Raw genomic sequence first — 26,615 nt, 5'->3', positions numbered from 1 at the left:
GAGTCAAGGAACAAGTCCCATCAGAAGAAGAGTTTGTGAAACTTTTAATTGTTAGAGATCTGCACATTATTAGAACTGAGGAAGTTCAGACTTTCAGTTTCATGCAAAATTTATGTTGACAGATTTGCAAAGAGCTCATCAAATTTTTATCAGAGGCCATAATAAGGAAACTGTCAGGAGTTAAATAAATAGAGTTCTAAAGAGTTGACATCAGGCTGCAATTTCCTTGGACTTGAGTCTCTGCAAGAACCAGTGTCAGGAAACAGGTTGAAACTTTGCTTTCATTGTATGTGTTGAGATAATTCTAACGGTTGGGTATCTTTAGATAGCTGGGTTTGCTTTTTCGTTTGTGTAATAAACTTTCATTTTATTGTTAAAGAAACTCTAAGCCTCATGAGAATATTTCTCAGTGACTAATTACCACATTAATCAACTAGACAAAAAAAACTATCAAGGCAGATTTCATACCGACATTTGATTTGTCTAACAGTTCATTAGCTGGGATCATAAGTTCTGAACTGTTCTGAGGAAGGGTCACTGAAATTAGTTCTGTTTTCTCTTCACAGATGCTGCCAGACCTGCAATTTCTATTTTTCTTCATAATCTAGGTATTGGGAAGATCAAAGCCATTGTTTTTAGTTTCCATTCATATTTTATTTCCTAACTATTGACTACAATCTTCTACTTGGCAACGGTCTATGTTTAAGGTGTCTGTTTGCAATATTAGTGTTATATTTGATCTAGAGATAAACTTTTGACCTCATATTCATGACATCACTGAGATTGCCCTACTTTCAGAGTGTCTGCAAAGCCAACCCAAACTGATTCAAGCATCAGAACTTCATTTTCCAGAGACCTGTCTGCACCAGGATGGGCTACTAGGAGAATGGGTTGCAATATTTCTACCTGACTTTAGTCTGGGGGTTGCATTTGGAATCATCAGCCATGGTTGCAGAGTGTAGGCCTTGTCTCCCAGCAACCATCCTTGTAAGGCATCTAGCTCTTGAAATGAAGCAGGAACACGAGAGCTATCAGGGATAAACATGGCAGCTCCCAGTGCACCTGGCACAAACACCGAAGATGTGGTGATGATGATCACAGAGACTTTGTACATTGACTAATTGGAACCCCGTTCTGTTGATGAAATCAGTCATGTTGCGATACGGCCCTCTCAACATGATGTGTGTATAGCCCATAGCACCCTGCACTTGAGAGAAGCCTGCAATGTTGGCAAATCCTGCCACCCAGGTGGATGTATTGGCAACAGTCCTGATATATTTGTGGGTTGAGGGTTGAGAAATCCCAGACAGGTCCCCTGGAAGCAGACAGCTCAATAGAAATTTAACACATCTGCCACCTGGATGGTCACCAGGACAGGATGGACACTTGCCCCTTCATTTCACAAACTGTTCCTTAGAAAATCCAGGGCTATCCTCATTCGTTGGTGCTAGTTTTTTTAAACATACTCATAGGATATGAGCAATACTGGCTGGAGCAGCATTTATTGCCCATCCCTAATTGCCCTTGAAAAGGTGGTGGTCAGCTGACTTCTTGAATCACTGCAGTCTATTTTCCATAGGTCGTTGAGCTGGGAGTTCCAGGATTCTGGTCCAGCGATAGTGAAGGAGCAGTGATATAATTCCAAGTCAGGAAGGCTTTGGACCTAATGCAGGAAATTGGGACTGGTGTAGATAGTAGTGTATTTTCACCAGTACAAACTTTATAGGCCAAAAGACCTCTTGAGTACTGTATGATTCTATGACTCTTTGGTGTGTAGCTTTGAGGGAAGATCCAGGTAGAGGTATTCCCATGTTTCTGTTGCCCTTGTCCTCCTAGATGGTACTAGTCATGAGTTTGGAAAGTGCTGTTTAAAGAGCCTCGGTGAATTTCTGCAGTGCATCTCGTAGATGGTTCACACTACTGCTACTGAGCAGTGGAGATGGTGGAGGGAGTGAATGTTTGTGGGGGTGCTGCCAATCAAGTGGGCTATTTTGTCTTGGATGGTGCCAAGGTCAGGTTTCTTGAGTATTGTTGCAGCTCAAATCCAGAATTCTGTGAATACAGAAGACTTTAATCTGTACAGTGTAAGTTCCTGATTAATGCAATTGTCCCTTGAAGGACCTCACAGTACTCAAAAGTGGGTCCCTCATGCTGAGAGAATAAAACACTTACTCCACCAAACTGGTGACTCAGACGAAGATGGAAGACAACATCAGTCAAGCTCAAACATTAATTTTCCTTTGATTATTGTCCTCCCTGTGACTCCATCAGTTCAACACTTCCATACATTTTCACCCTCCTTTTGCATAGAAAAGAATTCATAGAATCACTACAGGGCAGAAGCAGGCCATTTGGCTCATCAATTCTACACCAATCCTCCGATCAACATCCCACCCAGACCCGTCACCCCCTAACCTTATTCCCCCTAACCCTGCATTTCCCACGACTAATCTATCAAGCCTGCACATCCGTGGACACTATGGGTAATTTAGCATGGCCAATCCACTTAAACTGTGCATCTTTGGATTGTGGGAGGACATCGGAGCACCTGAAGGAAACCCACACGGACACAGGGAGAACATGTAAACTCCACACAGACAGTCACCCAAGGTAATTGAACCCAGGTCACTGGTGCTAACGATTGAGCCACCGTGCTGCCCACCTCTTTTATTTAAACCTTCATATCTCCACATGACACTATGACCCCCAGAACTACAGCTTAGTTATGTCAAACTTAATGTTGCACAACCCTCCCATCAAAGCCAAAGTTGATTGTCAATGACTACCCGCTTCCAAAAGTAACCTGTGCTCTCCACGGCTTTATCGTGTCCCACCTTTATATGCTGCGTTACCTCCCCTTTCACAATTATCACCCTCCTGCATCCCAGCATGCTGCCTCCAATCCAAAGAATTAATTCTCCCAACTTTCTGACCAAAGCAATGGTTCCTGATAATGTCACCCACCCTTGACTTTCAGTGAACAGACCCAATGGCTCACCGTAGCCCAAGCCCATGAGCAAACTGGAAGGAAAGCCCTGACTGAGAAGTAACCAGACCTTTGACTGATAACTGTCCAGTCCCCAGCTAACTTACCACTAGTCTTCAAACTGGCTGTACTGAACCTGTGTGACTAACCCTGGCCCATTCCCCAGACAGTAATTATACAAAATCCCTAATCCTGAATACTCCGAGTAGCCACTGACTGCAACCAAGTTCCTGGACTGATATTAGATGATGCCCTTAACTGACTGTGGTGGGCCCTCCTGATTGAAGATGGTGTAAGCTGCTGGCATAAGGTGCAGATGTTGACATTAACATAGGATGGCCCTGCAGCAACATGTCCACCTCTTTGACTGACCACCGCTGGCAAACATTACAGGCTGCCTGGCATGGTGTTAGTGCCAAAAGTCAAGGCAAGACACAGATACAATGAAGCTGTGAGTTCTGAATGAGGCAGCAATACACAAAATGGCAAGGCAGAGATGCAAAGTGAGTGAGCACCAGGAGAGCGAGCAAGGGGCCCTGAGATGCACTTTATTCTGATGTAGAGGTGGTTGTCCCTGTGCAAAGTAGGATGGCAGCAGTTTTGCAATATAAGGTGTTGATGAGCTCCAAAGTACAATATTGAAATGTTGAATCCATATTAACGTGAGTTTGTGCCATGATGATGTGGTGAGGCAGGTGCTTTCTGATGTCAGCCTTGTTTGATGTGCAGGAAGATGCTGTCCCTGGAGCATAACCTGTGATGCTGGTGAATCCTAGTCAAAGGTGGAGTCCCGGAGAAATGCTGGTGAGCTGCAGCTGCCAGGTATCCACCAATATTGGTAATTGCCACTGTGTAGTCTCCCTCCACTACCCGGGAAAATAGCAACTTTCATATCAATGAGGTGAGATCAAATAATGAAGAAATGTTAATTCATGCAAATAGGCCCTTCTGAACTCGCAGTGAGATTCTTGTCTTGCCATTTAAACCTTCAGCAGAAGATTGGGCTTTTTTTTCTGAAATCAAGAATCTAATTTTTCTGATCTCACCATATTTTCCCATTGGACTCATCAGTACCCATACTGCCTTCTGTTTAGATACAAGTTATTGTTGATGTTGCTGTAAATAATTTTTTTCAAACTCAATCTCTAGACCATATAAAGGCTCTCATGGCCAAAGTAACATAATTTCTTGTCTATTAAAGAAAACTTAGAAAGAGCTGTATGGAAATAATCATTCTAACAGATATGATAACCCAGTATTTCTATTAAATACTGCAAATATAAAACTGTAGGTAAATTCAACTAAATTTTAAAATGAAAAGAGATTGAGATTGCTGCACGATATTAGTGTGGAGATATTAATGTTAATGTATTTGTCTCAAAATTCCCTTGCCTTTTAATTCTATTTTAAAATTTTAATTAAGGCATTAAATTCTTTTTTTTTCCATTTTGGTCATGAAGTTAAAAAAGAAATCACCTTGACAGTTTCCAATGTTGAACAGAATTAAGAAATAGAATAAAACCCTTCCCTTAAAATAATATTTCTCTACAATTTATACATTCCGAACCCTTCCTGCTGGCATGCAGTGCTTAACTGTGAAACATCAAAGGGTGAAGTTAATTGTCTTTGCAGCAGCTTATAGTGCAATCCAAACTACAGCTCAAAACCTACAGTCGGTGTTTAGTGTTCATCAACCAAAGCGACAGTAAAATAATGTATCTGGCGCATCGTACCTTCTGGGGTCAGAATTATTTCCGCGACGTGTTAGAGGGCTCTCCACACTGACAGCAATTAGTTTTTGGACAGCAGGTGTATAAGTGATATACTCAACAATCACAAAAAGACATCAAAGGAGTGATGGTGGTTGATGGCAGACAAAATCCGACACATCACTTCCCAGGAGTTTCAGTGGCATTAATATGTAACAAAGGAATTAAGTAATGAGAAAATGTGAAGAAGTTACAGGAGCCTTTTAGTAAAAGAGCTCCTGCTTATCTGATGTTGATATTAAAATTATATTCATGTCAGTAATTCGGTGTAGCAAAGTATTACCACCTGCCTTGTGATATAATCATGTGGAATTGAAACCCTATTGACTATTTAGTTTGTAAAAATAAATGGTATATTTTTAAATTTATGAAATATTGCTACCAACAATACGACTCCCCTAAAAAACATAAAAATAAAGAAGTCTGATGTCTGCAACTTGCTTGAGGCACTCAGTGTGAACACTAAGGGGAGTCCGAGCACAAGCTGTGCATTAAGCTCATTAGTGTTCCAGACATCCATGTTAATTTGGCAGCAACCACATAATGCCTGTGGAGTGTCTGAGCAGCACTCCAGCCACACAGTGCCCATCTGGAACAAATGCTGACAGGGAGACCACACACTAACATTTATTTAAAAGTATCAGACACCAGTGCCCTTTAATCCATTTGCAGCTGCCCATTTTGGCCACTGTCCTGTAAAGCGCCCAATACCCACAGGTACCCAAGCTCCTTTCTCAGGTCTGATAGTATTCTCTGAATCCACTGTGAGAAAGGAGAAAACCTTGTTTGGTCTGGCCCTTCATTTTTGCAGCCCATTTATTTGCAGGTGCATGCAGCCTTCCCCATAAGGTATCTGATGAATTTCTCTGCTTTGACTTACACTAGGGGATTGCCTGCTCCCAAGCAACTGAGAAAACAATATTCTCAGGTTGAATTGAGATAACAAGAGGCTTAATGATTGTCGTACGACTGTTCCATATTATTGCTGTTGAGGCCTGGTTAATATGCTTGCTTAGCTCATTAAAGTCCAAAAATATTAATGGGGCATTGATTCAGTTCTGACATCTCCAGATGCGCAGTGTTTAGGCTTTGGAGATACGACCACCACAATGGGACAATTTTCTGTCTGTGCGACTGATAGGCCTATACTGGACCCAATCTGGGAGTTGTGGATGCTCCATTTAGGATTTATAATTCACTGATTTTATTAAGTAGAAAGTCATGGGTAGCATACCCCCACAGTTAGCAGACAATTTGGTAACACAAATTTGTAAGATCAATTCTATTACTTTTTAATTGCTGCCAACAGCTGATCTGTTTGCCACATTTTCAGTGCTGCCTCAATCTTTTGTCATGTTTGCAAAATTAAGCTTGGTTGGCTGTACCTCATTCACTACACATGTTTCTCTAAAAAAAAACTACCATCACTTCAGTATCCACATGGCCTGAAACAAGATTGGAAGAAACCAATTAGAAGGATTCATCAAAACATGGGTTTGCCTGGTCCAATAACGTTATTGATTTTACCTTTGCAAATTGATAGGAACTTGAAAGAGTCCAAAATTTTGATTATCTGGTTTAATTACCCAAAGTGCAGGTCATTATTGATGGCACATATGTCCAAGTAGGTCCATAACTACAGTGTTAATTTCTTTCAAGAACAAAAACTGTGTTCTCTGAACACAACTCAGGAAGATTGATGCTCCAAACCCTGGCCAAATATACCATTACCAATTTTGTCCAATAGTTTACACCTGCAGACATATGAATTTGACAACTTTTCCCATAGCTTTTTGTCCTAAATGAAGGATTACATTACTTTACAAATGAACCCAAATGTTATTTGTCTTATGTCATCAAGTGAATTAAGACCTTTCCCCCCAGAGCTTTTTGTTGAAATGATTATGTTTAATATGATGCACATAATAGACATGACAAAGATAATGATGCAAACAATGAAGCTAAATGTAGTGAAATAAATAGAGCAATATTAAACTAATATGTTATGTTCTGACCAGTTGAAAAGGACTGAAACTGCTCCCATTTTTTTAACCCTAATTGGTTTGTCACAACAAAGATTTTTTTAAAAAAAATACAAAGCTATATCACATTTTAATTAAAATATAACACTAATCAAAATTAAAGAGCCAATATAAGGTTTTCTTCAGTGAAGGAAAAAGTTTTATTACTGAGGAAAATAATAAAACGTGTCACACATACAGAAGCACAGATGTTATGTTTGGAAAGGACAGAGTGTCTAGCACAAAAGGAAGATTAAGAATAGGCAGTTTAAAATTTTCTAAGGCTAAGAACAAAACAAGGAGAGAGAGAGAGAGACAGACATACAGACAGACATGGAGACAAAGTGCAAGCCTTCCTGTTCTGCTGTTGCAAATCTATTATTCAATTGCCTACAATATAGTTCCTTTGTGTATTCCCATGTCTAGCTTTGTTGTTTCTTTTCCCAAACAGGGTAACCTGCAGGTGAATTCTATATTGGGTGGTGGAGGGGGGGAGGGCAGTTATAAAGATAGCAGAGCACATTGAAGAAGATTTCATGGCATGGCTTATCATGGTTGAGCACTGTAAACATAAAATTAGTTCTTTGGCTGAGAAAGATGTGGTAAATCTTAGTCAGTAGCAGATTACATTGATGACATTCTTATTTATTATATGCATAATGGTCATGAGTTAGGAATTAAAAGCAAAATGTTGGACTTTGATCACTATGCTTAACTGTGGAGTTTGCAAATATTGAGGCTTCAGAAAAACTACAGAGGACAAATATAAAGTGCAGCTAGATAGTAGATACAGCTCAATGTACCAATATTGTGAAATTATTGATTTTGGAAATTGTTATTTAATAGATCAAATAGAGCCGAGTCTTACAATTTTTGGCCAAGCCTGAGTTCGGTTGAGTTTTCTGATGGTTTGTCACCACAAGCCCTAGCGAGTACTCTCACTATATCTTACCAAACTGAACCCTATGGTATCTTTCACATCCAACTTCAGTCCCATCTTACCACATATCATCCCAGAATAATTCGCTGGAATCCATTGCATCCGTGCCATCTTTGAAAGCCCCGGAACGGCCATGCACAGTTCCTGACATTTACCTCAGGCATGACAGACAGGAGGAAATAGGTGCCAACTTTACGGCTGGCATGCTATGGTGCTGTGTTCTCCACAGCTGGTCCTGTTGGATGAGATGGTACAAATAGGGGACTTCCACAATCCCCAGGAGTAGATGGGAGGCCACAGCACTATACCATGCGAGCCTGGCCAAAGGTTGCCAAGTGGGTTGAATATCTCTTCCACCTGGAGGAATGCCCAGCATTGTAGGAAGAAGGTCAATGTCCTTGTCCAGTCTGCCTGGGCGAGTTTCACGTTCTATTTTCCGATACATTATGCTCACGCTATCTTTGTTGCTGTGCCCACCTCCCATCAAGGCTCATGCTCTGCACTCTCATTAATGCCCACAACATCTTCCATGCTTGCTGTCACTCTCCCCAACCCGACACCACTAACCCTACATGCCCTCTGTGCTGCCAATTCATTCACTCGGGACACCTCCCTACGTACACCAACAGTAACAGCTGTCCACACACTTTAATTCCTTAATATCTGTCTCTCTCTCTCTCACACACACACACAATAGGGCAGAAAGAACCAAGATAGATGATATGCTGCCCATAATTCAGTTCTTAGAATCATAGGGTCATAAAGCATAGAAACAGGCCCTTCTGCCCACCATGTGTATACTGACCAGCAAACACCAAACTACACCAATCCCAGTTTTTCAAATGAAGACTGTAAGTAACTGCTCCCAGTCTATTTTGCGAGATCCTGCCTCTTGAATTGAGTCTTTTCCCCAATTTAAACACTTAACTTCTGTACTATCTTTATCCCTTTCCATGATAACTTTGAAACTTACAGATTTATGATCACTATCCCCAAAATGCTCACCCTCTGAAACTTCCACCACTTTGACTGACTTCATTCCCTAGGACTAGGTCCTGCACTACCCCATCTCTAATAGGACTATCTACGGTCGGGCACAAAAAAACTCTCCTGGATGTATTTTTAAAATTCCACCCTTTCTAATCTTTTCACACTAAGGCGATCCCAGTTAATGCTAGCGAATTTGAAGTCCCCTCCAACTGTAACTCACACCTTTCTGTGATTTGCCTACATATCTGCTCCTCCATCTCCCTCTGAATATTGGGGAGGTTTATAGTATAATCCCCGGAAAGAAGATAGTCGCCCCTTTTTAATTTCTAAGCTCATTTCAGGAGCCTTCTAGGACATCCTGCCTCTTTACTGCAATTTTGCAGATTCCATTATGAGAGAAGACCGCCCTAAGCAGAGCCCAGATTGGTGTAGGAGGCTGCCCTTGATTTATTGTGCCAGAAACTCCTTGATTTGACAGAGGACTATAGTAATATGAGCCTGGTATATCTGGCTGAGGGGACAAAGTGCAAAGAAAGGCAAAGCAATGTAAGAGTGATCTGTGAGCATGCAGGTTGGCCCAGAGTTAGTGAGCACTATGAGAGCAAGTGAAAAACCTGAAGATGCAGCCTGGTCTAGTCCATAAGCTACATGCATGTCCCTGAACACAAAATGTCCTTGCTGCATTACAATTATAATTGCCAGTGCAGCCCAAGGTCTAACACTGAGGTACTGAAGTACCTCTTCCAGGTGGAGTGGAGATGTGTCATGAGGGTTCTTAGAGGATGCCAATGTCCATGGATGTGGGGTACCTGTCACAGGTGCCTGTGGAGCATGCCTTGAGATAATGGTGCCCAGTTTACAACATCAACGTCATTTGCAGCAAGTGGTGAGTTAAAAGATGAGAATCTGAGCATTAATAAGGCAAATTGGGCTGATAACAAGGAATTTAACCAGCAATAATCACCAAAACTCGCCACTGTATGTCAAGAATCTTGACACATCGTTTGTGAAATGCATAAAAGATGGAGCAAGACAATCTCAGCATCGAGATGGACACTTGTGGCTCAGTTCTGCCACACATGTTAACAAAACCCCTGTCGCTCAGGGCCCTTTAAGATTTAGCCCATAGTCTATAATCACAAGGATTTTAAATGCAGAGGGACTTATTGTACAGACACCAATCAGTAAGAGGGACAGTTTACGTACGTAAGAAAAACCATGGAGAAGGCAAGTTAACTCTTGGTTTTCTATTTTGAGAAGTCAAACATAAAGCAAGGAAGTAATATTGAAGTTGTGCAGACCTCAGTTATTCAAGTACTAATACAGTCCTGTCGGGAATTACATCTTTAGTTGAAGAGTTTGCTTCTAGTTCATATTTTTCCACGGTAGCTTGGAGACATAAAAACGCGAACAGTTTAACCACATGATACACGTTTCTGTAATGATAAAACTACACGTTACAGTTGGGAAGGCAACTCCAGCTCAATTTAGCACCAACACAAACAATGATAAAGGGGGTAATATAAAGGAAAACATGTTTAGTGTAATTCATCCCTTCTCTATGCCCAGTGTCCTTTTATTTCTCCTTCCATCTTGCTCCAAATATTTTTTGTGAAGGTTATCAGTACCGTGGAGAGAAACAAATTCCGTTTTTGGCATTTAGTATCAACAGAAAGCATTCTCTATTCAGGTATGATCTATAATCTAGTTGAATAATGTGCTTAAACCCAATCATTCAAGAGCACATGCTACTGCATTGCATCAATCTCCCAATCTGCCTTCTTGTAATCCCATTGATTGCCAATATATTTATTTTTATTCACTTGTGGGACATGGGCATTGCTGATTGTGCCAGCATTTAGTGCCCTTCCATAGTTGACCTTCAGAAGGTGCCTTCTTGAAATGCTGCAGTCCCTGTGCTGTAGGTGGACCCAAAGTGCAGTTAGGAAGGGTGTTCCAGGATTTTAATCCAGTGACACTGACACATTTGTTGCATTTGAAAGTTTGGATGGTGAGTGGCTCGGAGGAGAACCTGCAGGTAGTGGTATTCCCATATATCTGCAACTCTTGTTCTTCTAGATGGTAGGAGTGTTTGGAAAGTGCTGTTTATGGAGCCTTGGTGAATCTCTGCAGCATAGCTTGTGGATAGTGCATGCTTCTGCTATTAGTGTTGATGGTTGAGGGAGTGAATGTTTGTAGATATGGTGCCAGTTGAGCTTCTTGAGTGTTGTTGGAACTGCACTCATCCAGGGAATTAGATCATGTACAAGCTATGGGCAGTCAAAAGTTGAGTTATTTGTAATAAGATTCCTGGCCTCTGACCTGAACTCAGAACTTCTGAGGAAGAATCACCAGACCGAAAACGTGAACTCTGAAATCTCTTCACAGATATTGCCAGACCTGCTGAGCTTTTCCAGCAACTTCTGTTTTTGTTTCTAATTTACAACGTCCACACTTCTTTCGGTTTTTATTCGGTAATTGGCTGAGTTAGATTTATCCAGTTTTTTTTTGTGTACAGGACATACCTGGACAATTTTCCTCATTGTTGAGTAGATGTCAGTGTTGTAACTGGACTGGAACAACTTAGCTAAGAGTGCAGCTAGTTCTGGAGTACGAGTCTTCAGTACTAATGCTGAATGTTGTCAGGGCCACAGCAGTGTCCAGTGATTCTAGCCTTTTTTTTTTCAATATCATGTTTCTTAATAATAAATAAAGGTTCCGTACTCAGGATTCAGGATCATGCAGAAAATGGTTGATGTTGCCAGTATGTTCAAATAACATTTCAACTCTTCAACGAGATAAATATCTAAGCCATGTAAAACAAGTAGGTCTGGATTAAATTAGCTGACCTCAGTTGGAACAGCACTAGAGACCATGACTTAAGGGAGAGAAGTTGGCTGAAAGCCAGTCGCTCTCTTCACTGAAGATACATTTGTGGAGCCATTTAGATTCCAACCCTGTTGAACTACTTAACTAAAGCTAACTGCTTAGCTTTACATACACAAAATGGGCTAAGAATACTGTCACCTCTTGACTCCCCAAAGCTTGCTTACTATCTAAAAGGCACAAATCAGTGGTGTGATAGAGTACTCCATAGAATGTGGATGAGTGCAGCTCCAACAACATTCAAGAAGCTTGACACTGTCCAGAACAAAGTATCCTGTTCAAATGCCACCACATGCACAAGTATCTACTCCTTCCACCACCAACGACACTAAGTCGTGGTGGTATATGCTATGCACATGATGCCAAAATTCACCAAAGATCCTTAGATAGCATTTTCCAAATACACAATCACTTCCATCTGGAAGGACAGGATGCAGATGCATAGGAACACCACCACCTACAAGTTCCTTTCCAAGTCATTCACTCTCCTGACTTGGAAGTACATTGTCATTCCTTCAATGTTGCAGGATCAAAATCCTCGAATTTTCTCCCTAAGGGCATTGTGGGTCAACCTACAGAACATGAACTGCAGTGGTTCAAGAAGGCAGCTCACCACCACCTTTTCAAGGGCAACTAGAGATGGGCAAAAAATGCTGGCCAGCCAGCAACACCCACATCCTACGAGTGAATTTTTAAAAATCTTTGAAACGTGTGTCAAAAGAAAGGGAGGTGGGAGATTAGTTGTCAATTCCACATCAGACCCCTGCATTACGCAAATGAAGAATATTAAAATTGTGAAATATCTAGTGATAGCAACCAAGGCCTGCTCCTCAGTATATTTAAGCTTTCTTTCCATTCATTGGTCAGAAATCTTCCTACGTACTACTTACCATGGCATAAGGAAGGGAGAAGGAAAGAAGACTACTGTTTTTGAGAATGTTTTTGAGGACCTTATGTCATAATGTCTTGCAAGAGAATTGGTCCTCCTTAACATCCAGAGACAGCCTTAAATTCTCATTAGTATGCATAAAATAAGTCAGTTAAACAACAGTGTACATGAGTTCACTGTCAGACATGTATAGAATGAAACAGGAAATTAGGAAGATATTTTTGGGCTTGGAGTAGATTGCAGAGGAAAAAGTTCATGTGTGCTTTTCCTTCTTTTAGCAATGACAACAACAGTACACTGTTAGTTTGATATTGCATCTCACAAACAACTAGTGCAACCCTCCAGCCGTTATTTGCTTGTTTGGCAAATAAACCTACATACCTATTCTGTTGGGCATGTTTTCTCATCAGCACAGATGTTTGTTTTGAATATCGAAGAAACACCTATCACCATGCTGTCAACATTAACTTACATGATTGCTACATTTTGATGGATTAGTTGTAAGGTTATTCTTTCCTGGCTTGTGAGAATCATTGAAAAGGCTAACATTTGTTGCTCAGCCCTAATTCCCCTTTTAGACATTTGAATGACACTCTGTGTTTCCAAATTCCAATAGAAGTAGTTCTCCTACAACACATCAGTTGCATTCTTGTGCAACCTTGTGCTATATAAAATCAAGTTATAGAAAATAGTGTTATTGGGAAATTGCTATAGAAAATTGCTATACTGCACAGTGGAATGTTCACTTTATCCAAACAGCATTCACTATTCATCAATCACATTGCAGCTAATTCGCGTTAACGAAATTCATGATATCGCAGAAATACCTGTATATATCCCTATGGAATACACAGAGCAAATGAAGAACAATGAGCCCAGTTTTGACTCTGCAAATTAATGTGTTTTTAGTGGGTTAAGATCTTATCCAAAATGTGGTGTGGGGTTCAGTGGAAACCTACAAAGCACGAAAAGGTTAAAGGGGACTTAATGAGATCAGAGTTAAAGTCTTTAATGGCTACTTATAGAGCAACAATAGTAGTTTTGTGTCATAGAGGGGAACTGATTATATCAGCACTTCGCAGAGACAGATGTTTAACTGTGTAAAAGGATTAAAATAAGCTCAGTACTCTGTAAAAAAGACATCTGTTGATCATTTTAAGGAGCTGATGACTGCAAAAATGCTGTGTACACAAATATCTGTTACAATATTGTATAAGAAGGCCACATCTACACCCTGCAATAACTTAAGCTCAGAAAGATGTAACAGCAAGGTCTCTGAATAAAGGCAACTTGAAGGCCATTTTACCGTCTCTCTGTCTCTCGCTCTGGTCCGTGTTACAAGAAGAACCCCAACAACTTGGCGTAGTCGGCGTGTTCACAGGAATGTGTCAGCTTTCCACAGTTGTCACTTCGCTCTACAGTGAGGTAAGGACTCCTCTTTTCTAAAAGTCTGCAGGCGAAGGCCAGACCCCACCTTTTTTGTTGGAAAGCCCCATTCCAACATGATCAGAAACAGAATACGAATCTGTTCCTAGTGAACTCTCCTTAAAGGGAGACATCCCTGTTGGTAAGTTGATAAAAATTATCTATAAGAGTTCATAGCTGAGAGACATAAATGAGTGGTAATAATGGCTGAGAAATTACAAACTACAGTAAAAGGCGGGCAGGCACTGCTGGATATATCGGAAAGGCAACTTTTACAGAAATTAAAAGCATATATCGCTCAACAATTCAACTTCTCTTCAACCTTAAAGGAAATCTCAAAGAACGATGAAACCTCCATGGGACAAGGTCGCTGGATGATATAAAATGAATCTGGGGAAAAGCAACCTGACTCAGGGATAAAAAACGAAGCCCTTGGTCCCTGTGTGTCATGCAACGACTAAAGCAAAGACAGAGAATCATTGATAAGTCAAATCATGACAGAGAAAATAATAGCCTTAAAAATCAATTGTCCAATGTCTGTAGTGAACTAAAAACTACCAAAGAAGAACTGAAAAAAGTGCAAAAGGAAATTGAACATCTTAAATCAGGTGGAGGCCCATATCCTGGCCCTATTTGCAGACCTCCATCCTATAATCATTCCCCAAGCAGTCCCAGTGCCCCGTTAGGTCCTGTCTCAGAGTCCAACTCTGAAGGGGAAGATGGACAGGAGTCCTGAACCCAGATGTGACTGGTCCAATATGAGCAGACTAAAAGCCAGAAGGAAACTGTATAGATGCAGATGGTAAACCGATGGGTAGAACCCAATATGATTTTAGGAAATGGCCTCTCCATGAACCTCCTGACCCCAAATTGTTCAAACGATAGTCTAAAGAACTGCTGCCACCGAAAAAGGGAGGACACAAGACCTGGTCAGAATTGGAGAAACTGAAAAATATTACTGTCTCCATCAATTAGATGGGGTCCAAATTCTTACAGCCATGGTAGGCTCCACTGCTGGACCAAGACTCATTAGAAAGATAAAGGACAGGCTGGGACAAAATGGCCAGGATTTGGTTAAGGGATGGGAAACCCTCCGTGATTGACCACATGAATATGGTGCCCCTAAAACTGACTGGACAATAATACCATCTTGCCAACAAAAAGGCTCTGAGGACGCGAGAGATTTTGCTGAAAGAGTTATTGATACCTGGATTGAACATGGCCCACAAAGATACTCCAGAGGAAGTAGAGGGGCAAGCCCACCCTCCCCTCAACGCGGTGTTTGTAGCTTGAAGCCCGAACTTGCAAAATGCTTAAACTACAACATAGAGACTGGGAGTATGAGTGCAGACATGATTTAGCCTTCTTGGCTAATGAAGCCAGTTGCTTGGAAAGGGATATAGAATCCAAATTGTGTGTTATGCCAGAGGCAGCGCCCTCCCCTAAGCCTGAGAATAATCCTGATAAACCCCGGACGCTGTTTTAACTGCGGCCATGATGGCCACTGGGGCAAGAATGGCAGACAGAAGGGTAAACCTCCAAAGGGGTTACCTTTGCCCAAAACCCCTCCATTTGAAATTCCTAAACATTGAAGGATCAGTTGATATTGCCCGAGCGACTTAAAGACTGCTCCAGAGATCATCTGAAACAACTGATGGATCTCACAATAAACTAGAGCTGCACACCCCCCATCCCCCCGTTGGCCTTTCTGTGTGCAGCCTTAGACCAACAAAGTAGGGGTGGGTTAAAGAGAAATTGATTGTCTCCTAGACACAGGGGCCAAATTGACATGCCTCCCTTTGACTGAAGCACTCAATTTACCTTTGAGTGGAGAGAACACCACAGCCATCAGCTCTGGCAGGGAAAGGCTCCACATGTCAAAGCCTGTACCTGTCCCAGTCAGACTGGGCCGTTATAAAATTGTCGTCCCCTTGTGGGTTGGTCCCATCCAACAGGCCCCCAGGAATTGATGTCCTTACAAAGATAAACTCATCGATCCATTTTAACAACAGCCATGTTGCCTGGTCCATCCGATAGCTGTCCCTTGAAAAATGGCACAACCATCCCATCTGGGCTAAATCTAAGAATGACTACGGCCTTTGCAGATGCCCCCTGTTACCTTTACAGGGGTCACTCCCCCTTGCACCAAGCAATACCCCATCAGCCTGGCCTCTATCGCTGGCTTTCTCCCTGTCGTCCATTAGCTGGAACAACAGGGTATCCTTGTCAAAACCCACAGCTCATCTAATAATCCCATTTGGGCCAGTAAGAAATCCGAAAGCTTCTGGCCACCACTGTCCGAGACCTAAGTTCCTTTTTGGGCCTTATTTTGTAATTTTAAGAGATCTGGGATTGACAGTTACTCTCAACTCATGGAGTCCCTCACTGATCTCCTTAAGGCTTCTAAAGACTCTCGGGACTCTGTTAATCTCTCCCATGAACAGCGCTCTGTGTTCCAGGCTCTTAAGTCTGCTATATGTTCTGCCCTGGCTTTGGGTATCCCCAACAATGGTTGCCCCTTTATTCTCCATGTCCATGAGCAGGACAGCTACATGAAGGCCATTCTAACCCTAAAGCATGGTGTCAGGCAGCGTCCCATCAGATACTACACTGCTCGCCTGGATCCTGTGGCTCTGGATTGGGGAAGCTGTTTAAAGGCTATGAAAACTACTTGTTGCGCTGTTAGGGTAACTGCTCCTATTGTTCTTGACCAAAAGTTGGTTGTCAAATGCCCTCACACTATCCACGCCATGTTCTCCATGAATCATGTCTCTCGTGTTACTGTTGCCCAGTGGACCCACTGGACAGCACTCTTAGAGACCCAGAATATTCACCTTGTCCTGTTAATCCAGCGACACTGTTGCCTGCTCATCGGAAGAAAGGGGGGAGGAGGGGGAGCATGATTGCATTGAAATATTGCAGCAGCTTGATGAAGCCGCCAAGGCATCCCTGCAGAATCCAGATCCGATCCTTTTAACAGATGGGTCCTCCTCTGTGGAAGAAGGGATCCATAGAGCTGGTGGGGTGGCAAGAACACCACATGAAATACTTGACCAGTGTAGCCTCCCACCCAGTATATCAGCACAGCAGGCTGAATTGAGAGCTCTGACGGAGGCATGTAAGCTAGCTGAGGGAAAGACAGCTAATATTTACATGGACTCTAGATATGTTTTTGGAGTTGCTCATGACTTTGGCAAGTTGTGGCAGAAAAGAGGGTTTCTTACAGCAACTGGAACACCAATTAAAAATGGAAATGAAATTGGTGACTTACTTAATGCTATTCAGCTGTCCCAAGAGGTATCAAATGCTCAAGTGCAAAGCCCATACTAAAGGGAACTTGGCAGAGGCCCAGGGCAATGCCTTGGTAGATCAAGCGGCCAAGAATGCTGCCATCCATTCCCCTCAAGAACTGTTTGCTAGGAACAGGGCAAACAGCAGTTAATAAATTACAAGATTTAAAAACCATGCAGGAGCTGTGCTCTCGGGAGGAGAAATGGACATGGGCTCAAGTTATGTGAGGATAGGATCTGGGAGCAAGGAGAAACCCATAAACCAGTCACGCCCCAAGCACAGTGGCCCTTTTTGGCAATAGTGGGGACAATTAGGGCCTCCCTAAATGACGGCTAGGTTTCAGAGAAGTTGGTGGGGAAAGGGATTTAAGAAGTATGCCCAATTGGTAGTAGACATTTGTGTGACCCATCAGAAAAACAACCTTGGACATACCCCCCAGATGCCTCAATGAAAGTCACCGGCCCTGGCCAGCCCGTTTCAGCATTTACAGGTTGACTACATAACCCTGCCCAAATGTCAGAGTGTCCCTGTAAAAATGCTGTGTACACAATTATCTGTTACAATATTGTCTAAGAAGGCCACGTCTACTCCTGCAATAGTTTAAGCTCAGAAAGATGCAACAGCAAGTTCTCCACATAAAGGCAACTGAAGGCCATTTTACTGTCTCCCTGTCTCTCACTCCAGTTCGCATTGCAAGAAGAATCCGAACAGTGAGAATGCAAGTTATAAGGCTAGAGGGTTAGCTCTCAGTACCTCTAGAGGTGAAAACCTTATAAATATTGGTGAATAGAGTGAATCTGGAAGGATGCAGTGTTTGGTGGGAAAACTCTGCCAAGCTTGGAGTTAGTATCATTCTTACTTTTTGACTCTTTCTCCCCATAACTGAGTTTCTCTCATCAAACGTGTAAAGGTTTCAAGGGATATGGAAAAAATGGAGTCAAATTGAGTGCTTCAAGGCCTACTTCTGTCCCTATGCTAATGTTTTCTATGGTTTGAGTAGTGGCACTTACAATTCTGAGGCAGAAAATTCTGGATTCTGGACCCACTCCAGATATTTGAACACATATAACAGATTTTGCATTTCTTAATTTAAAATATTAGGGCATGAATGTAAATGAGTTACACGTGTACAAATACACTCAGGTCCATCTGCTCCTGCACCCTCCCTGAAATTGTACCCCTATTTAATGTTGCCTTTTAATGTTTCTCCTACCAAAATGCATCACCTCACTCCTCTCTGCATTGAAACTCGTCTGCCCACTCCACCAACTTGTCTATGGCTTTCTGGAGTTCGACACTGTCCTTCTCACAGTTTACAATTTTTCCAAGTTTAGTGTCATCTGCAAATTTTGAATTTTCCCCCTACACACCAAGATCTGGATCATTAATATATATCAGGAAAAACAAGGGTCCCAACAATGACCTGTGGGGAACTCCACTATAAACTTTCCTCCATCCCAAAATATTTACGCTGTAAGTGAATCCTTATTCCATGGTCTATATCTTACCTCACAAGTCTGTTGTGTGGCACTACCTCAAATGCCTTGAGGTATGTCCATGTATACAACAGAATTACTCTTATTGAGCCTTTCTATTCAACCTCTTCAACAAACTCCAGCAGGTTAGTTAAACATGATTCCTCCTTTAGAAATGCATGCTGGCTTCCAATAACACACCTTTTTTTTCATGTGACTACTAACTCTATCCCCCTTGAAGCAAATGGGGTTGATTGGAGAGAGAAAGTGAGTTAATGGCCCTTCATTTTTCACTCAGGCACTTCATTGCCTTCAGGATTCAACATTGAGTCCAACAAGTTCAGACTTTGAATGCTTACCTCCACATTGATAACATCCCCTTAGCCCTAGCATCTTGTTTACAGCAGTTTGCTGTAAACAGAGCTGACCAATTTTCTGCCATTAATGCCTGCCATTAACAGATATTTTGCATCAATATCATTCATGTAATATCGTGAACACTACCCTTGCCTTTTTTTTCCAACCAAGCTTACCATCTGTTTCACTTGTTGCTCTTTCCCCTTTCTCAACAGCATAAAAACCATAATTTTCCAGCCCCTTCAGCTCATACTGATCAAAATGCAATCACAAACTACTGCAGGCATAATGATGGACCAATTCAATGGAAGTTGATGGTTGCCAATGCCCTCTCAGGACATGGTACTCGAAGAGAGAGAGAAAAGTGTGTCCAGTTAGCTCTGACTGGGTGCAGTAGTAATGGGCAGCACAACTACAAAATTGCAATTACAAGTCAATGATGACTTGCAATTTGTGCAGCCATTGTGGAGTGGCATGATGGTACAGTGGCTAGAACTGCTGCCTCACAGCACCAGGGATCTGGGCTTGATTCCAGCCTCAGATGACTGTCTGCGTGGAGTTTGTACGTTCTCCCCCTGTCTGTGTGAGTTAGCTCTGGTTTCCACACACAATCCAAAGATGTGCAGATTAGGTGGGTTGGCCATGAGAAATGCAGTTACAGGGATAGAGTGGAATGCTTTTTGGAGGGTCAGTGTAAACTCAATGGGCTGAATGGCCTGCTTCCGCACTGTAAGGATTTCACAATAATCAGGGATATCCAAATTGGTCTCCTGGGTTTGGTTCATTTTTATTCTCAGGGAATTCTGTGAGAATTGTCAATGTGTTGTTTCATCTGCTTGCTGTGGCAAATGAAGCAGCATTCTCTGCACACTCAGCCACTTCAATTTGAATTGCACAACGCATCTGATAAAATTCATCCTGTATATTATGCTAATAGAAATTCTATTTTTTGACACTCAAGTGATGGAGTTTAAGGCTTAAAAATATACTTTGTATGTTTAAAAAATTGTTTGCCAAAATGTTCTGTAATTATTGAACTGGAACAAGTTATGGGCTGTAAAATGCCTTTGAAAATGCATTGCATGTCTTTAACAGAACTGTTTGATTGTGTTACAGGTTTAGAGAACCAGTTGTACTATATATATATGTGCTCGTATATAGTGCCACTGCTTTCATCTCGCTGCCAGTTTTCTTAGTATTTAAGTATTCTTACAACACTGAAAGTAAAAAAGACCCAATTCAGTCAAGCTGTTTTGACACCCGAATTGACTTTAGATCATCTAATTAGAAAATCAAATTCAGTGCTGTAAAGTTGTGCTATTTGTGGAAAAATCGTAAAGTCGTGCTAAGAATAATTTCCTAATGTGATTTATATTGCTTTCTTAGAATTTCAGCTATCACCTGATTGAATGTAGCAAGATTGAAACAAATACATTGCATGTATCAATTTCTAATTATTCTGTTTATTCTGTTGCAATTCCTTATTATTAACAGGAATTAAACTTTTTATATGAACATAGTCAAGGGTTACAATTGAAACAAATGACTATTCTGAATTGCAGAAATGTTTCCAATGTAATGGATCACACCGTTACAATCAGCTTTTTTAGCACGTCTTTCAGATTTACTGGTTTGTGTGGTAGTAGCTACTCCTTCTCCCTTCTCAACTATCCAACCTGGGGCCCAGAACTCATTACACATCTGCTTGCCTGAACCAGTAGCTGCAGTTTTTGATAGACAACATGCCCTCATGTGGCACTTAAACTTAGGGTCTATTGGATGGGAAGGAGAAGAGCTAACAATTGAGCCACTCCAGCTCCACCCTGACCTTTTCTTTCAATTCTCTTAATTCATAGTCAGGTCAAAAATCAGCACTTAGAGACAAGGAAAATCTTCCTGTCAACTGAAACTTGACCCTATGTAGAAAATGCTGCAAATTGAACATTGCAACCTCACACTTGGGAATATATAACTGACTGATGGAAAATCATCATATTTGCAAATTATATAGGATCAAATTAAAACAATTGGTTTATGTTTATTAAGAGCACGCAGCATTTAGAGGGATGCAATAGGTCACTAGAGTAAAATAAGAGTGGTTTTAATTCCCATCTGTATTGTAAACCGTTTTCTGAAACTATAATAATCTAGTTCAGCTTTCTGAAGAAGGGTCTAGGCCTGAAACGTCAGCCTTCCTGCTCCTCTGATGCTGCTTGGCCTGCTGTGTTAATCCAGCTCTACACCTTGTTATCTCAGCTTTCATCATGTTCCTTTAATCTTATGGGAGTCATTGCAATGACCTGTACGCTTGGTAGACTCAAGTAAGCTAAGCGAATGCTGTCACATTAATCTTCAATCTGTGTGATGTCTGGATTCGGAGTTATCAACCAAGCCATATTCACAAAATCCTTTGTGTGGAAGCAGGCCATTTGGCCCATCAAGTCCACACCGACCCTCCAAAGAACATCCCACCCAGACACACCCACCTAACCTACCCTATCCCTGCAACCCTCCATTTATAGCATCCACATCCCTCAACACTATCCAGGAAAAGATGGCCATGTGTTCATTACCCTCTCCACCATTGTAACACAAATGATTTTTAAAAAAATCTCTGGTGGAATATTTTACAAAATCCTCCTTTATGGATGAGTATACCCACACTACATGCAGCAATTAAAGAAAGTATCTTGCAGTCGCATACTCATTGGCAATTAGGGATACTGGCCTTGCCAGTGACATTCACAAGAATGAATAACAAAAAAAACATTCTTTTGGAGACTGACATTGCATGCTATTGTCTTCTGCAAGGGAAAAGTACAGGATTATGTGAACTCTATTTTGTTCAAATCCTATTTACAGCCTCTGAAATTTCAGAAGCTTCCAATTTCCTTCTTTATCTTTAATCATTTCGGTTCTCCTCCAAAATGCTGCTCAACTGTTTATTAGCATAAAATGCTTTCAAGAAGGAAATTACTGATCCACCCACTGTCCTATCATTTCAGGCTCCTGTGACATATCTAGCCCTCTACTGGCTGGACTTTTCCCATTCTCTGAGCAATGTTTAAGTCAGCAGATGCTGGGATTTCTGGTGGGAAGTAGTTACTGCTATTTTGGCTGTAATAACATCCAGTCCACACAGGGCAGTAGAACAGGATTCCAAGAATTTCTAGGACAAACGACTGAAAAAAAAGATGAATTCCCATTCTCAGCAACAGTCTAGAGAAAGGTTATATTTTTTGCAACAAATGGCAAGATTACAAATTCATATTAGTAATGTCAAGTGTAAAGTCTCTTATAACTTGAAATGATGCCAATCTTGTTCTCTTGAGCAAAATACTTAGATCTTTGGTAGTACAGTGGAGTGGGAAAACTAATCCTTGGCAATTAAATTAAAGAGTTAATCTTCAACCCCAACCTGTGAATGAGATTTGTAAAGCTGAATTATCAAAATTGCACTGCAAAAAACTGTAATTTAGTTAAATACAAACAATGAAATGGCAACGCACATAGGGATTTTGGAGTTTGAAAGAATTAATAGATAGAATAATGACAGAAATATATTTTGCCAAAAGAAGTAGAAAAATAACAAACATGGTAGGAAAAACTGAAGTAAGACTTATCATTTGAAAAATATGCAGAGCCAAAGAGAATCTGACTATTATAGCTTTTCAGGGTAGGATAAGGAAGTGAGATACATAAGCCGAATTTGAAGAAGGTATTTTACAAAGTGGGGAATCAAAGTTTGAAATGTTTAATGAGCACTTGAGGCGTACAGATGGTATCTATTTAATTGGCATTTTTTGAAATTTTATTTGATTCTTTAATGATCCACAAGGATGTAAAAATAGGAAGTACAGCTCTATTTTCATTTAAAGGATCTAAAAGGTATATAGAACTATAATCTATAAAGCCTGATACTTAGAACAGAAAAAAATCTTCAAGCAGTTTTCTGGAATCTGAGGGGAGGGAAGAACATTTGGTAAAGCTCAGCTTGATAAAGGACAACCAGCATGAAATCAAGAAAATGAGGTCATATTTAATTAACTTACTGAGATCTTTGAAGATATCACAAACATAGTGCAAAAGGGAAAGGCAGTGCACGTTACATACTTAAAATGAAGTGACAAGGTTCCACAATGGAGATTAAGGTAAAGCAAGGCTGAAGAAATACTGAATAGAAAATTGTTTTGGAAGCAGTGGTAGAGTAAATATAAATGGTAACTTATTTTGTGCTGGATTATGTAAGCCTAAAATTAGTGTTGGGATCTATTCTAATGGGAAAGTATGATCTACAAAAGATTTAGAGATCTTTCTTTAAAGAAGAATGTCCAAATTTGCAAATTTTCCTAAATTTAAAGACAAAAAGATCCAAATAATATACTCAGCTTCTCAATAGTGCTATCACCTTCAGAAGGATTGTGATCATTTAGTAAATGTGGCTTGTAAATGTAAATACCATAAATGTAAACTATGTAACATTATGCAAGGAACTCAACAGAAAATGAATGATCGGAAGAGTATTTTGCATGAAAAGGATTTAGAAGTCATCATGTAAACAGAATTGACCATTCTGCCTGGTACAAAGCCAACTCATCTGTATAGCCTTCTGTGACATGAAGGCAGATCAGAAAGTTTAGCAAAGTGGTCTGCACTGCTGATAATTTTCTATCAACAACTGCAAAACTGGTAATCGTGGTGCATTATTCACTACACTTGATCGGTCAATCCCCATCCTTACTCATGGATCCTATGGTCTTCAGTTGCAAAGCAATTATCCCACTGTTCTAAGCGTTATTTGGAGAAGTGTGGGAAGACAAAGGTGGGGTCAGCTTTCAAGTCCTTTTCACTGCTTTTCCTTTCCTGCTCTGGTTTAGTCTTACTAGGGGCCGCTGGATAGCTATGTCTCATAAGGTAACATGATTTATAAGTAGCAAAGGAATTGTCAAATATAATGCCTGGAAAAAACAGGTACAAATAATTGAACATATAAGTCTGATTACCGCAAATCAAATAATACAGTAAGAGAAAAAGTGAGGACATTTTATCTCTGGGACTGGCAGGATCTAGGTGGGAGGGCTGATAAAATGATACAGGTGATCTACCTGTTAGTTTACCAACTGCCTCACATTGATTCTGATGTTAACCTTAGATGTAATGATGTCCCCATACAACTGCTGCCAATATCCTCCCAGATGGTGGAGCTCATGGATTTGGGAGGTGTTGGCAAAAAAGCGTTCGCAGATGCTTATAAGTACATTCAATAGATTGAAAACATTGAAGCCATAATATGTGGGTTGAGGGAGTGAATATTTAAGCTAGTGGCTTGTTTTATGAAACAGACTGACTTCTGGCTAGTGTTGAGATTCTTGACTATTGTTGGGGCTATACACAGCCAGATAAGAACATAACAAGTAAGCACAGAAGTAGACCATTTCACCCCTCAAGCTTCCCTCATTGTTTAACAAGATCATGGTTGATATAACCCGGGCCTCAACTCCTTTTTTATGCCAGCTCAACACCGCTGTCAACTCCCTAATCCATCAAAACTCTATCGACCTCCTCTGTAATACTTTCAGTGATCTAGCCTCCACAACTCCCTCGGGTAGGGAATTCCAGTTATTCACTACCCTCCGGGAGAAGAAATTACATCGCATCTCAGTTTTAATGAGTGTCTCCATTTTCTATACGATCTATTCTCCTTCAAGATTTCCCAACTAGTGCAAATATCTTCTCAACAGCTACCCCTCAGAATTTTGTATGTTTCAATAAGATCACCCCGCATTCTTCTAAACTCTAATGAATAAAGGCCTAATCTGTTTAGCCATTCTTGATAAGCCTCCTGAGTTGCCTCCAATGCCACTATCTCCTTGGAATTACAAGGACCAAAACTGTTCCATGTGCAGCCTCAACAACACCCTGTACAGTTGTAACTAGACATTTCTGTTTTTAAACTCCAGACTCCTAGCAATAAAGGACAAAATTACATTCGTCTTCTTAATTACTTACTGTTCCTGCATGCTAACATTTTGTGTTTCATGTATAAGAATGCCCAGATTTTTTGAAACTCCCTACATTTAAATGATAGTATTCCCTTTGATTCTTCCTACCAAAGTGCATGCATTCACACTTTCTTAAAATAAACTTCAAATGCCAAGTTTGGATTCACTCACTCAACCTATCCACTCAGAGATTCCTTATGTTCTCGTCATAACATACTCTCCCACCTATTTTTGTATTATCACAAATTTCGACTCATTACACTCTGGCCTTTCCTCTAAGTCATTAATCTAGAGAGTAAATAATGGAAACCCTAAGGACTGGTACTTGTTTATTAGTTAAGATTTTCCTACTTGAAAAACACCCATTAGTCTTGGATCTCTGTCTTCTTGCGTGTTAAGCACTCTTTAATCCATGATAATACATTGCTCCCAATACCATGAGCTCCTATCTTGTGCACTAACCTTTTATGTAGTACCTTATCAAATGCCTTCCAAAAATCTACATAATGCATCAAGCGGTTCATTTTAACAAGTTTGCTTGTTACATCCTCAAAGAACTCTAACAGTGTATAATTGCGTTAAGCTTGTCTAAACATTCTGCTATTGTTTTTCTTTAATAATGAGCTCTACCATTTTGCAAATGACAGATTTTAGACTAACTGGTCTCTAGTTTCCTGCTTTTTAATTTTCTTTTTTGTTGAAGAGGGACATCATTAGCAGTTTTCCAATTTACTAGAACTCTCCTGAAATCCAGTGAGTTCTGAAATACTTAGGACCATTGCCTCCACTATTCCTGAATCCAATTCCTTTAAAACTTTTGAATGTAGGCTACCAGGTTCCGTTGTCTTGCCTGCCATTACCCCCATTGGTTTGTCAAATACTTTGTCCCTTACGAAAGACATAGTTCTAAGACATTTTTGCCTATTACTACCTTGCTTATCTCATGTGTTGGGATATTTATCGTGTCCTTCGCTGTTAACGACATTAGTTGAAGTTATTTGCCATTTCCCTGCTCCCTGTTATTAACTTCCCATTTGCATTGCTTTAGCTGGACTCTTTCTTTTTACTTACCCATAGAAGCTCTTGCTGTTTGTTTTTATATTTTTGACTATTTATTTTCATAGTCAATATTTTTCACACCATCTTAGATTTTTAGGTTCCTAAAACTTACCCCATCCTCTGGCCACCACTAATTTTCACTGCTTTGTATGCCCTAGTTTTTGATTGGGTACTCCTCTTGACCACTTTTGCTAACCATAATGGTTCATCATTTTCATGGAGTCCTCCTTGACCAGAGTAAAGTTTTTATTGAGCATTAGGAGATATCTCCTTAAATGTCTGCCACTGCTCATCCACTGACTTTGCCCTTTGTCTATTTTCCCTACTCACTTTGTTTTGTAAATGCCCTTACTTAAGTTGAGAACATTGGTTTCAGACCAGAGTTGCTGTCCCTCAAACAGAAGTTATAATTCTACTAGAGATAGTAGGAACTGCAGATGCTGGAGAATCCGAGACAACAAGGTGCAGGGCTGGATGAACACAGCAGGCCAAGCAGCATCATAGGAGCAGAGAGGCTGACGTTTC

This window comes from Rhincodon typus, chromosome 4, assembly GCF_021869965.1.
Source record: "Rhincodon typus isolate 14 chromosome 4, sRhiTyp1.1, whole genome shotgun sequence".
Taxonomy (NCBI): Eukaryota; Metazoa; Chordata; class Chondrichthyes; order Orectolobiformes; family Rhincodontidae; genus Rhincodon; species Rhincodon typus.
Note: the sequence above shows the minus strand (reverse complement) of the source record.